The sequence below is a fragment of the Stomoxys calcitrans genome, chromosome 2 (genome assembly GCF_963082655.1).
Source record: "Stomoxys calcitrans chromosome 2, idStoCalc2.1, whole genome shotgun sequence".
NCBI classification, from domain to species: domain Eukaryota; kingdom Metazoa; phylum Arthropoda; class Insecta; order Diptera; family Muscidae; genus Stomoxys; species Stomoxys calcitrans.
Window position 1 is genome coordinate 52,392,690 of NC_081553.1, and position 13,824 is coordinate 52,406,513.

The 13,824-nt window shown below is 36.8% G+C and overlaps 1 protein-coding gene across 4 annotated transcripts in view; it reads left to right on the top strand.

Annotated features, from left to right (window-relative positions):
- The window catches only part of LOC106082119 (octopamine receptor beta-1R), a 353,347-nt gene that overhangs the window by 220,919 nt on the left and 118,604 nt on the right, over nucleotides 1-13,824 (top strand). The window contains exon 1 of one of the 4 annotated variants that reach the window (XM_059362046.1): nucleotides 11,318-11,400. The exons of the other annotated variants lie outside the window; for them this stretch is intronic. The gene's annotated coding sequence lies outside the window, so the exon portion shown is untranslated. Of the gene's footprint in view, nucleotides 1-11,317; nucleotides 11,401-13,824 lie in introns of those variants that run through there. 4 annotated transcript variants of the gene reach the window in all.

Sequence of the window (13,824 nt, forward strand, 5' to 3'; positions counted from 1 at the left end):
ACCCAATATAAACCCATAGTTCTCTGTCGTTCAGCTTTGATCTATCTTTGAAGCATAAAATTCCCGATGACATTAACAGTGTTCCGTCAATCCAAACTGCTCCGCTGACAACAGTGCCGCGCACTCATTCTCAAGCATCGTCTCTGGTAGTCGATCCAAAATTTCTTCCATTCCTTCCACATTTAATATCGTCGTCTCAATTATACCGCGATGCTCATATCCTCCATCCATTCTCCCATCGCCTTAAGTCCTATAGAGGCAGTGGCTGTTTTCCACTTAAACTGTCGGATATCTGGTGAGCGTAGTCTTGATTGCCCCGCCTATTCTAAGACAACATGCCTTATGCTGCAATGCTGATGTTGTGGTAGCTTCATTAAGAAAAGTGAGTATTTAAAGAAAATTTTTTGAAAATTTTGTTTTTACGAAGAATTTAAAAAAAAATTTATCTTTAGAGGAAAATTTCATGGAAATTTTGTCTTTAGAGAAAATTTCATGGAAATTTTGTATTTAGAGAAAATTTCATGGAAACTTTGTCTTTAGAGAAAATTTCATGGAAACTTTGTATTTAGAGAAAATTTCTTGGAAATTTTGTCTTTAGAGAAAATTTCTTGGAAATTTTGTCTTTAGAGAAAATTTCATGGAAATTTTGTCTTTAGAGAAAATTTCATGGAAATTTTGTCTTTAGAGAAACTTTCATGGAAATTTTGTCTTAAGAGAAAATTTCATGGAAATTTTGTCTTTAGAGAAAATTTCATGGAAATTTTGTCTTTAGAGAAAATTGCATAGAAATTTGGTCTTTAAAGAAAATTTCATGGAAATTTTATCTTTAGAGAAAATTTCATGGAAATTTTGTCTTTAGAGAAACTTTCATGGAAATTGTGTCTTAAGAGAAACTTTCATGGAAATTTTGTCTTTAGATGGGAGATAGTCTAATGAAATTTTATCTTTAGAGAAAATTTAATGGAAATTTTGTCTTTAGAGAAAATTTAATGGAAATTTTGTCTTAAGAGAAAATTTCATGGAAACTTTGTCTTTAGAGAAAATTTCATGGAAATTTTATCTTTAGAGAAAATTTCATAGAAATTTGGTCTTTAAAGAAAATTTCATGGAAATTTTATCTTTAGAGAAAATTTCATGGAAATTTTATCTTTAGAGAAAATTTCATGGAAATTTTATCTTTAGAGAAAATTTCATGGAAATTTTATCTTTAAAGAAAATTTCATGGAAATTTTGCCTTTAGAGAAAATTTCATGGAAATTTTGTCTTTAGAGAAACTTTCATGGAAATTTTGTCTTTAGATGGGAGATAGTCTAATGAAATTTTATCTTTAGAGAAAATTTAATGGAAATTTTGTCTTTAGAGAAAATTTCATGGAAATTTTGTCTTTAGAGAAAATTTAATGGAAATTTTGTCTTTAGAGAAACTTTCATGGAAATTTTGTCTTAAGAGAAAATTTCATGGAAATTTTGTCTTTAGAGAAAATTTCATGGAAATTTTGTCTTTAGAGAAAAATTTCATGGAAATTTTGTCTTTAGAGAAAAATTTCATGGAAATTTTGTCTTTAGAGAGAATTTCATAGAAATTTTGTCTTTGCAGAAAATTTCATGGAAATTTTGTCTTTAGAGAAAATTTCTTGGAAATTTTGTCCTTGGAGAAAATTGCATGGAAATTTTGTCTTTAGAGAGAATTTCATAGAAATTTTGTCTTTAGAGAAAATTTCATGGAAATTTTGTCTTTAGAGAAAATTTCATGGAAATTTTTTCTTGAGAGAAAATTTCATGGAAATTTTTTCTTTAGAGAAAATTTCATGGAAATTTTGTCTTTAGAGAAAATTTCATGGAAATTTTGTCTTTAGAGAAAATTTCATGGAAATTTTGTCTTTAGAGAAAATTTCATGGAAATTTTGTCTTTAGAGAAAATTTCATGGAAATTTTGTCTTTAGAGAAACTTTCATGGAAATTTTGTCTTAAGAGAAAATTGCATAGAAATTTGGTCTTTAAAGAAAATTTCATGGAAATTTTGTCTTTAGAGAAAATTTCATGGAAATTTTGTCTTTAGAGAAAATTGCATAGAAATTTTGTCTTTAGAGAAAATTTCATGGAAATTTTATCTTTAGAGAAAATTTCATGGAAATTTTATCTTTAGAGAAAATTTCATGGAAATTTTGTCTTTAGAGAAACTTTCATGGAAATTGTGTCTTAAGAGAAACTTTCATGGAAATTTTGTCTTTAGATGGGAGATAGTCTAATGAAATTTTATCTTTAGAGAAAATTTAATGGAAATTTTGTCTTTAGAGAAAATTTAATGGAAATTTTGTCTTTAGAGAAACTTTCATGGAAATTTTGTCTTAAGAGAAAATTTCATGGAAATTTTGTCTTTAGAGAAAATTTCATGGAAATTTTGTCTTTAGAGAAAAATTTCATGGAAATTTTGTCTTTAGAGAGAATTTCATAGAAATTTTGTCTTTGCAGAAAATTTCATGGAAATTTTGTCTTTAGAGAAAATTTCTTGGAAATTTTGTCCTTGGAGAAAATTGCATGGAAATTTTGTCTTTAGAGAGAATTTCATAGAAATTTTGTCTTTAGAGAAAATTTCATGGAAATTTTGTCTTTAGAGAAAATTTCATGGAAATTTTTTCTTGAGAGAAAATTTCATGGAAATTTTTTCTTAAGAGAAAATTTCATGGAAATTTTGTCTTTAGAGAAAATTTCATGGAAATTTTGTCTTTAGAGAAAATTTCATGGAAATTTTGTCTTTAGAGAAAATTTCATGGAAATTTTGTCTTTAGAGAAGATTTTATGAAAATTCTATAAAAGAAAGATTTAATTAAAATTTTTTGCAGGGAAAATTTCATAGAAAATTTGTCTATAGCGAAATTTTTCTCTTTGGAAAATATTTGGTAAAAATTTTCTGCATAGATTACTTAAATTTTTCAAAAATACTCTTTGTTTTCATCTGAAATGTAAGAACCACTTAAATAATCACATGTGTGTATTGTTAGTAATGCATTCAGCGATTTCCATTGTTTGTTATCAAATATCCTAAGAGGATGCATATCTCAGGATATCGCTAATGCAAACAATACAAACAATAGTTCTCAGTATTCTCAAGTTCCCTTGCTATCCCTCTTCCATCTCGCTCACACCTCTCATACACTTTGCCAGATGATGGAATTGAGGTATTTTTGTAAATAAATGCAGAATAACATTTCACAAAACAATCGCTAAATTTTGTTTTTTGCAGTTATCCATGTTAAGCAATGCATGTATGACGGAGAGCTTGAATGGATGTGTATATGTGTGTATATGTGAAAGTATGGTTGATTGCTGCCTGCGAACTTTGAATGGCTTCATTTATGTGTGTTTGCGTCTGTGTGTGCGCATATGAATGAGCTTTGGAATAGGCAATGAATGAAGGCTGACGCTGACGTCCCCCTAACCCATACAACACAAGCACCAACAACAACAACAACAAAACTCATGTTGTGTTTGTTTAGTGGCATCACGAAAAAAAAGGATACCAACCATCACAGTGTAAATTCATTCATCTACACGCAGGCAAACACACAGACAATCCGCTATACAACATTCATGCGCTTGCATTACTAATACAGGGCCCAAGCACATTTCGAAATGAATTCATGTTTTGTTGTAGTTCCTGTTACCGCAGTTCAGGAGAAGAAACGAATTCGAGCAACGACAAAACAAAAAACGCAACAAAACCACAATGACAATGGCAACAACGCTTGAAGTGATTTTCTTATGGAAGTGTCGTTGTGGGATTTGTTAAAAAGGTTTTCATTGTACAGAATGCTGCTTCTGTTTTTTTTTTTGTTTAAAAATAGAAAAAAATGCTTTTTACGTAAGTTTAGTGGAAATTTTTCATGCTATGATACTTGCAAGAATTTAATTTAGACCTTCCGAAAAATGTTGTGGTTTTTCAGTAATTTGTAAATCGGATGCCTAAAATGTTAAAAAAAATTTAAATTAAAAACGAATACAAACATATTGAGCACAAAATTTTCTATGAAAACCTTTAAAACTGTTAAAAAAGAATTTTTAGCATTATCCTGGTTGTAACTCATAACGTGGCAAATCAATTCTCAAATATATCAAACCTATGGCAGCTAGTTGTACGTACCTTCTCTGCACGCAGCTGGACCGGGATTGATAAGAACTATGGATTCTGGTTCTGTTCGCTTTGACAAAATCGTCTCCATCATCGGCCGGTTTCGGTGAGGTGTAACTGGTGCACCGATTGGGAGTCTTTCTGATCTTACTCTGGCCTTACTTCAATATGAGAGTATAGTCGCACTGAACATGTTCAAAGGTGTTGTGGGAACATAGATAGTAGTAGGTCACAAGCATCATCGACGTCGTGCTCGGCTCCCTAGTCGTCAGAATATGTGAACCCTCCGACTTCTCTCGTACGGCCATGTACGCAACAACCCAGCCCTCATATTTGCGGGCCAGTGCCGGGAAGTGTTACCATTTTTGCAATTGAATTGCAATGGTATGCGAGGCAAGATCGACAAGATAGTAGATTTCGATTGAAGCGATCCAGGAGACAAAGCTGACCGATAGTACAGCCTGCACAGTTGTCACGGTTACAATGTGCTACTTAAGGATTGCTTAAGAAGTGGAGGTGGGTAATTGGCCTTCGTGTTACACCATTCCGTGCAGACCAATCGCCTGGTCTGAAGCTAGTGTCACCTATATAGAATGTATGGGGATAGCAGTCAAGTCCGATACTGCTGAGATACAATGTGTACATACCGGCGGTAGGTTGCTGTGACCCAATTAATGCCAAAGTTTACAGGCCAGACATAAGAGGCCTATTGTGTGGCCATAATCGCCTGTTTCTAGGAGACTTTAATGAGCATCACGTTTCATGGCATTCTCCCCTAGGTAAAGACCAGCGGGGCATAGCTTTGGCAGAGCAGATTGAAGGCTACACGTTTTCCACGGTGAATGAGAATGCCCTCATTGGCATTACAAGGAGGTGCAGTAATTCACTTCCTTTGTATTCCCTGATCTCCTAAGTGACGTATACTGGCAAGCCGTCATTTCTTTAGGATCCAGCTTCCTATAATAATCACCATCCACAGACCACCCGACTTAATTTCCTCTGAGCGCTGAACGTTTGTCAATCAGAAGAACTCTGATTTAATCGGCTTTAGGGTGTTGACCAACCGCCGCTTCAGTGAACTGACACCTCCCTTAAATGTGGTAGTTGCCGAGAGGCATTCTCCTCTAGCTAACACCCAGCGGGGCATAGCTTTGGCAAAGCAGATTGAAGGCTCCACGTTCTGCACGGTGAATGGGGATGCCCCCACTAAGATTACGAGGAGATGCAGTAACGCCAGACACTTCCATTGCATCCCCTGATATTCTGAGTAACGTGTCATGCCAAGCCGTCATTTTGCTTGGGATCAGACTTCCTCCCCATAATACTCATCATCGACCAACCAACCGACTTCATAACCTCTGAGCACTGAACGTTTATCAATCAGAATAAGGCCGATTGGGTCAGCTTCACAGAATACATAAATCGCCGCTTCAGTGATCTGACACACCCAAAATGGGATATTTGCCAAGAGGCATTCTACGTTAGGTAACTCCCTGCGGGGTATAGCTTTGGTAAAGCAGATTGAAGGCTCCACGATCTGCATGGTGAATGAGGATGCCCCCACTAAGATTACGAGGAGGTGCAACAACTCATCAAACACTTGTATTGCATCTCCTGATCTTCTAAATGGCATATCCTGGGAAGCCATCATTCCAATGGAATCAGACCCCCAGATCATTCCAATGGAATCAGATTTCCATAATACTTACCAATCACCGACCAACCGACTTCATAACCTCTGAGCACCGAGAGTTTATCAATCAGAAGAAGGCCAATTGGGTCGACTTAAGAGAGTACACCAACCGCGGCTTCAGTGATCTGACTCCCTCCTCTAATAAGGTAGTTGTCGAAAGAAATTCCTAATCATCATTAACCCCCAGCCCCTGCCGCTCGCTTTATACCAGCCGGTCGAATACTTCTAGTGCGGCTCAGGAAGCGGAACTCGCAAACAAGAGTGATGGGATTCATGGCAGGCACCCCACTAACTCCAGCGAACCTCAGCAAAATGAATCTGGAAATATTAACAAGGTAGTCGACGGATATAAGCAAAATTTGTGGCTGGATTACTTGGAGCTAGGGCAGCGGAGTCTAGCCCTCGACACCGACCCCGGGTAGGAGTCTAGGTCGCAATCGGAGTATTAAGCCGGAGTCGCACAGCGGTTCGGAGCCGGGGCAAGCGTGCTCAACTGTGAACCAAACTCCTACTCTGACTTCGACTCCGACCTCCAAACTCGACTTAGGTTGACTCCGCAGCTCTGCTTAGAACATACAGGGTGGCTGATGAATATTGCTACAATGATGAATATTGCTACATTTTTTTTTCGGTGTATGGAATACATTTTTCTTTTATTCATGTTAAATTAAATTATTAAATTAATTATTAAATTATTATTAATTAAATTAATTAATTAATTAATTAAATTAATTATTAAATTATTATTATTAAATAGAAAAAAAGTTATTACATTTTTTTTTGGTAGCGGCTTTCATCAGCCACCCTGTAGGTAGCGGTTTAGGCAAACTGTGGTCTACTGTTAAGTCACTCCTGAACCCCGGTAGAAACTATGACAGGGCCTCAGAAATTTTTGGCAATCAAACTATAAATGACCCATATCAATGAATGCAGTCCGATTCAAATTTTAAGCCCAATGATAAGGGGCCTCCTTTTTATAGCCGACTCCGAACGGCGTTCCGCAGTGCGACACCTCTTTTGAGGAAAAGTTTTTACATGACATAGTACCTCACAAATGTCACCAGCAATAGGAGGGAACAACCGTCACTGAAAAAATGTTTGAGAAGTTTGCCCCAGTTCCTAAATGAAACTTTCATGGGCAAATTTGCATTTCGCAACTGTGAATGACCCGATGAGATGCACCAGGTTGTTCAAACATCAATTTATTAAGCAGCCCTGGAATTGTAGGGCTAGGAGGAGAGCCTTTTGTCGTATACGTGGTCTCCGAGCCGATGAAAAGCCATCACAATTTATCGTGGTCGAAGTTACGAATGTCCTTCGTGGCGCCTAGGCACCCAAGGCGATAGGTCCCGACAGAATCTCTACTCTGATGGTGTATCTGGTCTACATGGTCTAACTAACATCAGTTCCCAACCTGTCTTTGAACACTCTTAACCGATGTCTGAAAGATGAGCAGTATAATCCCGCTACTGAAGTCTGGAAAGGACCCTAGTAAGCGATAGTCGTACAGACCGATCTCCCTTCTCTCATCAGTAGCCAAGTCGCTAAAGGAACTACTCTTCCCGTATTTGAACACTCTTATAGTATATAGTATATAGTATTATAGCACTCATTGGATAATTTCCATTCGGTGAGCATCAGCATAGATTTTGAATACTGTATAGCACAACAACTGCTTTGCATGCTATCACCGCACACATTTGCCATGGCTTCAATCAGCCCAGGCCATGTGACAGGGTCGTCGTGGCACTGGACCTATCGAAAGCATTCAACACAAATTTCATACAAAATCGGATAAGAATATGGCTCTTTAGAGGCTCGAGAAGTATAATCGGGAGATCGCCTTAGAAAACCCAAAAACTTGGAAATGTCCACTGCCAGTTTGGCATGGCTGACCATGCCAAACTGGCAGTCAAAATAAGTTTCATTTTCGGTTCTCATTTCTTTGAGAACTTATCTGATTTAGCGGATGTGGACATTTCCAAGTTTTTGGGTTTTCTAAGGCGATCTCCCGATTATACTTCTCGAGCCTCTAAAGAGCCATATTCTTATCCGATTTTGTATGAAATTATTCGTTATCACGTTTTCTATGACGTTCAACTATGAATGTGCTTAGTATTTGCCGAATCGATGCAAAACTTAATATAAATCAATAAATCCCCGGCCCCGGATGGCATATCATTACTTGTCTTGCGCATTGGTCTTCGAAGCTTGCTCTTCCATTACGCAACCTTTTCAACCTTGCCTAGCGTGCGGGATTCTTCCCTGCGCGTCCGAAGGTTGCGAACGTTCAGCCAATACCCAAGAAGGCTGAGGTTAACAACTCTGCGAATTATCGGCTTATTGCGATATGCTCCACTCTCCAAACGTTATAGAGATCATGGTTAATCACCATCTTGTGAGGTATTTAGAGTCTAATTGCCTTCTTAGCGACCAGCAGTATAGGTAGAAATCGCCCCACGGGTGACCTGATGACATTCCTATCGGAAAGTTGGAGTCGCTGTATTCACTAGTTCGATGTGAGTAAGGTCGTGGCTTTGGACATCTTCAAAGCATTTGATAGGGTATGGCACGGTGCACTACTATCAAACCTTGTCGCATTTAGTATCGGTAATGGCTTTCTCATTTATTTCGAGATTTCTCAGACATCACACTACACGAGTCGTTATAAATGGGTTATCATCCAATGAACATAAATTGACCTCATGTACACCACAGGGCTCTGTCCTTTCGCGTTCTCTTTTTCTTATTTTCTTCAACGACCTGTTGAGTCAGACATCGAATTTCATCTACTCTTTTGCGGAAGATAGTAGTCTCTATCATTCGTACTCATTCGACCATAAACAGAATCTTCGAGAGATTGGGGACAAGTGTCGGATTATGGACGATACATTCTGCCAGGTTTTGTTGGCCATTTCTGAGTGGGGTCGAATGAATCGAGTATATTTTAATGCACGGAAGACTTAGTGATGTTTGCTGTAACACAAAGGATTCGCTGACCCATTATGATCATCTCTGTCTATCAACGGTATAGATGTTGAAGCTCTTGATATTCCGGGCACGAAAATACAAAGTGATGTCCGTTAGGCTGAACATATATTCGAAGTGTCAAAAGAGGCATTCAAGTGCTTAATCTTTCTTAAACGGAGTAAGAATTACTTTACTCCATCTGATCTTATTTACATCTATACCACTTTCACAGCGCGAAGATGGAGTTCAACGCATATGTATGGGTTGGAGCTTCAAACTCATCCTTGGAGCTACTGGACCGTGTACAGAGGAGAGCGATGGCGATGATTGGGAACAGTAGGGAATTCAAATCTATTGCCTCCCTTAAATATCGTAGTAACGTGGGTTGTCTGGCGCTGTTCTACCGCTACTTTCATGGTGTGTGTTCATCTCATATTTGTCTTCTTATTCCTGATGTACGGATGTTTGTCAGAAATACTAGACTTTCCAGGAAATCACACCCATTCGTAGTTGATTGGCCAGCGGACAGAAGAATGCATTACAGATAAAATTCTTATTTCGCCCGAACGGCATAAGAACGGAGGCCCCTTATCTCTCAGCTTAAACATTAATCGAAATGCACTCATTGATATGAGAGAAGTATCCCCTGCTTCTAAATGGGAAATTTTGTAGTCAATAAACACTACATACTTTTCCCCCACCCCTCCACCCCCCTCCAATTCCTAATTTCCATTCGCCAACACTACGTACATACACTGCATTCATAGGGGACACATACTTAAATACCCTCCATATGTAGAGTTCTTTGCGTGGTATCTCTTTATAGACCTACAGTAATAAAAAGTATTCATATTTTGCCCATGAACTTTCCACTAAGGAACAGTTTGCCCTCCTTCTCTTTTTAGACAAGCAAAAAATAATGAATAAGAACTGCCATGCTATTGGAGCTATTAAATATATCAAGTTATAGTCCGATCCGGACCATAAATGAATTGAATGCTGAACATTGTAGAAGTCATTGTGTAATATTTCAGTTCATTCGGATAAAAATTGCTCCTTGTAGGGGCTAAAGAAGCAAAATCGAGAGATCGGTTTATATGGGAGCTGTATCAAGCTATAGATCGATTCAGACCATATTGGACATGATATTGAAGGTCACGGGAGAAGCCGTTGTACAAACTTTCTGTCAAATCGGATGAGAATTGTGCTCTCTAGAGGCTCTAGAAGTCAAGATCCCAGATCGGAATATATGGCAGCTATATCAAAACATAGACCAATTTTGCCCATTTACAATCCCAACCGACCTACAGTAATAAAAAATATTTGTACAAAATTTCAAGCGTCTAACTTTACTCCTTCAAAAGTTAACGTGCTTCCGACAAGCAGACGGTCGGACGGACGGACATGGCTAGATCGACTTAAAATGTCATGACGATCAAGAGTATATATACTTTAGGGGGTCTTAGATGTGTTACGAACAGAATAACGAATTTAGTATACCCCTATCCTATGGTGGAATATATAGAAAGGCGCTATTGCCAAAAATTATCTATAGAACTTGTCAGATTCTATCAATGATGAACGTATATATACGATTCGGCCAGGACGAACTTAACGCACCTTTACTTGTTTTATTATCGATATCTTAATCAATTTTGACTTTTGACTTCATAAAATTCATAAAATTGTAATTTTAAAAATTTTAACATTTTAAGTTTAGAAATCGTGCAATTGCTATTTCATTGGAGGATTAAAGCAAAATGATTTTCAATAAAATTTAATTTTATCTTAATGTCTGTCAGTGATTAGAGAGTGTTACTTCCAAAGGCCTAAGTGATGTGGTCAGAGGCCTACTTATCCCCAATAACTATATACGTTGAACTTTCTACAACTCCGTAATTACTTCTTGCACACTACATGTGCACACTATTTCCAAGCCCATGGGCATATGTTCTTATGCAAGCACACAACAATGTGCAATAACATGTGTGTATTTGCCAAATACTGGAATCAATTCAGTGTCCACCATTGCGTATGAGTGTTAAAATATTTGCGTTAGCACACTCATACGCAGTGTGGTACTCCAAGTAACATTACAGTGGCCTTATTTCAAATATCAAATGATTTGAATTCTGCTTCATACATGATTTGACTTTGGTTTCATACATATTCGATGCGAATTGAATCGGCAAATTTATGCCTTTCCCATATCAGTTCCAAACAAAGGTTGCCCTTTTTCGGTATAGCTGTAAAGTTTTTGTATTATTTGTTAAAACACAGTAAATATAGCCCAAAAAGCCCATCTCCGGATTTTACTTCTTGAGTGAACATAGGGCTTTATTAAGCTATTATACTTAACCAAATCTTTCGAATTTACTTCTTTCGCATCTACAATAATAATACGAAAATACACATATTATTTTAATTCCTGGTTACTAAAGACATATTTTTATTTAATCTTCTCAACATATTTAACCACTTGCTTTAACTTTATGGCACACACAGGGCTTTCTCTACAAACCAATGGCAATACTTTCCAGCTCATCCACGTATCTTAAGAAACCCCCAAACGCACACATTCTAAGACGAAGATGCCGTTGTAAGGACATGTAAGTAGCAGCATTTTATTCTTCTACTTTCATACCATTGCGGTTGTGTCAAATCATTGAGGTTGTCTCAGGGTTGTCACTGTCGCTGTTGTCTACATATCTTCTTTTGTTGTTTTATTGTTGACAAAAAAAAAATTAAACAAATCTCATGAAAGGTAGAAATTTTGTTGTTAAATTTGTGGTATACAATTTGTGGGTTTCCCTGCTGATGCTGCTGCTTCCGACCCCCTAACACCCAACCTCGAATGCTACCATTGTCGTTATTGGCAAGCATGTCCTTCGCCATGTTGCGAGGTTTCAAGCGCAAATATTGATTTGTGGTTTCGACAACAGTGAAGGACGGACCATCATCACCATTTATTCACTTTGTATGCGTAAATTTGTCGACAACCAAGAAAAATCTCTGGCTAAGTGAATAAGAATAGAGCTAAATATCATTGGTGAATAGGGATGATAAGATTGTAAATATAAAGGTACATTTTTGAGTACTACTGAAAGTGTGAAAAGGAACATTTCCCACTTTTCTGCTGTTTTCAGATGGCAAAATGTTGAATGTATTCTCAATATGTCAAAAATACTTCAAAAATGTGTGCGTACTTGTATTTTATCAATGGGTTGCCCAAAAAGTAATTGCGGATTTTTTTAAAAGAAAGTGCATTTGCATTTTTAATAAAACTTATAATAAACTTTAATCAAATATACTTTTTTTACACTTTTTTCTAAAGCAAGCTAAATGTAACAGCTGATAACTGACAGAAGAAAGAATGCAATTACAGAGTCACAAGCTGTGAAACAATTTGTCAACGCCGACTATATGAAAAATCCGCAATTACTTTTTGGGCAACCCAATATATGCAGGTTAAGCTATTGAACGGACATTACCGGATCATTTTTGGATATAGCTGCTATATAGACCAATCTTCCGATTTAGGGTCTTTACACCACAAAAGCCCCATCTATTACCCGATTTCGCTGAAATTAGAAGCAGTGAGCTGTTTTAAGCCTACGCCCGTCCGACCCGACTATTATTCAGGTCGGACCATATTTGAATATGCTTGCCATATAGGCCAATTTCCAATTAAAGGTATTAACTACTGCATTTATTAACCGATTTCGTTGAAATTGAGATCAGTGTAATGGACTAGGCCACCCGTAGTGTGAACCGGAAAAGGGTCATATCGGACCATATTTAGATATAGCTGTCATAAAGTCCGCTATGTGCAGGATGGTCTGAAAGGAAAACCAGTAAGGAAAGGCAAAAGTCGGGCAATGCCGACTATATAATACCCTACACCACCTAGTGCATGTAGTACTTTTTATAGAACTTATGTAGAACTTATCTCGAAATCTAGTCAGACTTTAATTTGGATACCAATTGAAATAGCAATTTAGAACCTTGTAAGATTTTCCTACCATAGGACAAAAGATTTGGATTTCCACATCTTTAAAAGGCCATATCGGATTAAAGATTATATGGGAGTTACATCGAAAACTGTGCCAATTTAAATGACACATACTGGGGCGTCAAATAATGATTGACGTCCCAGTATGTGTCATTAAGATGTGACCAAAATTGAGGATTTTGACCATATCGGATAAAATATACACTTTGGAGCTATACCTAAATTAGGACTGATTTTAATGAAAATTTGCGCATGTATTGGAACGTCAATTTAAACGTCTCATGCAAAATCGGACAAAAATTTTGGATTCTTCAGCCTTAAAAGGCCATATAGGATGAACGATATATATGGTAGCTATATCTAAATCTAAACCGATTTTTCTGAAATTTTGCACACATATGAAAACATCAAAGACATCAATTTGTAAAGATCGGACCAAAATTGTGGCTTATACAGACTAAAAAAAAAACAAAATCAGTTGAAAGATATATATGAGAGCTATATCTAAGTCTGAACCGATTTTTATGAAATTTTGCACATACATTGAGACTTTACAACAACGACTCCACACCAAATTTGGTAAAGATCGGACCTAAGTGGTGGCTTCTACAGCCTTAAAAAGCCATATCAAATGAAAGATATATATGAGAGCTATATCTAAGTCTGAACGGATTTTTGTGAAATTTTGCACATACATTGAGACTTCATAAAACGTTTCCACACCAAATTTGGTAAAGATCTGACCAAAATTGTGGCTTCTACAGCTTTAATAGTTCAAATCGGATGTAAGATATATATGGGAGCTATATCTAAATCTGAACCGATTTTTATGAAATTTTCCATATATGTTAAGATCAGTACCAGTACAGTCCGTGTCAAATTTTGTGTAGATCGATTGAAAATTTCAGCTACTACGGCCATTTAAGTGCAAGTCGGGCGATACATATGTACGGGAGCTATATTTAAATCTGAACCGAATTTTTACGAAATTTTGCACACATATGGAGATGTCAAATAAAAT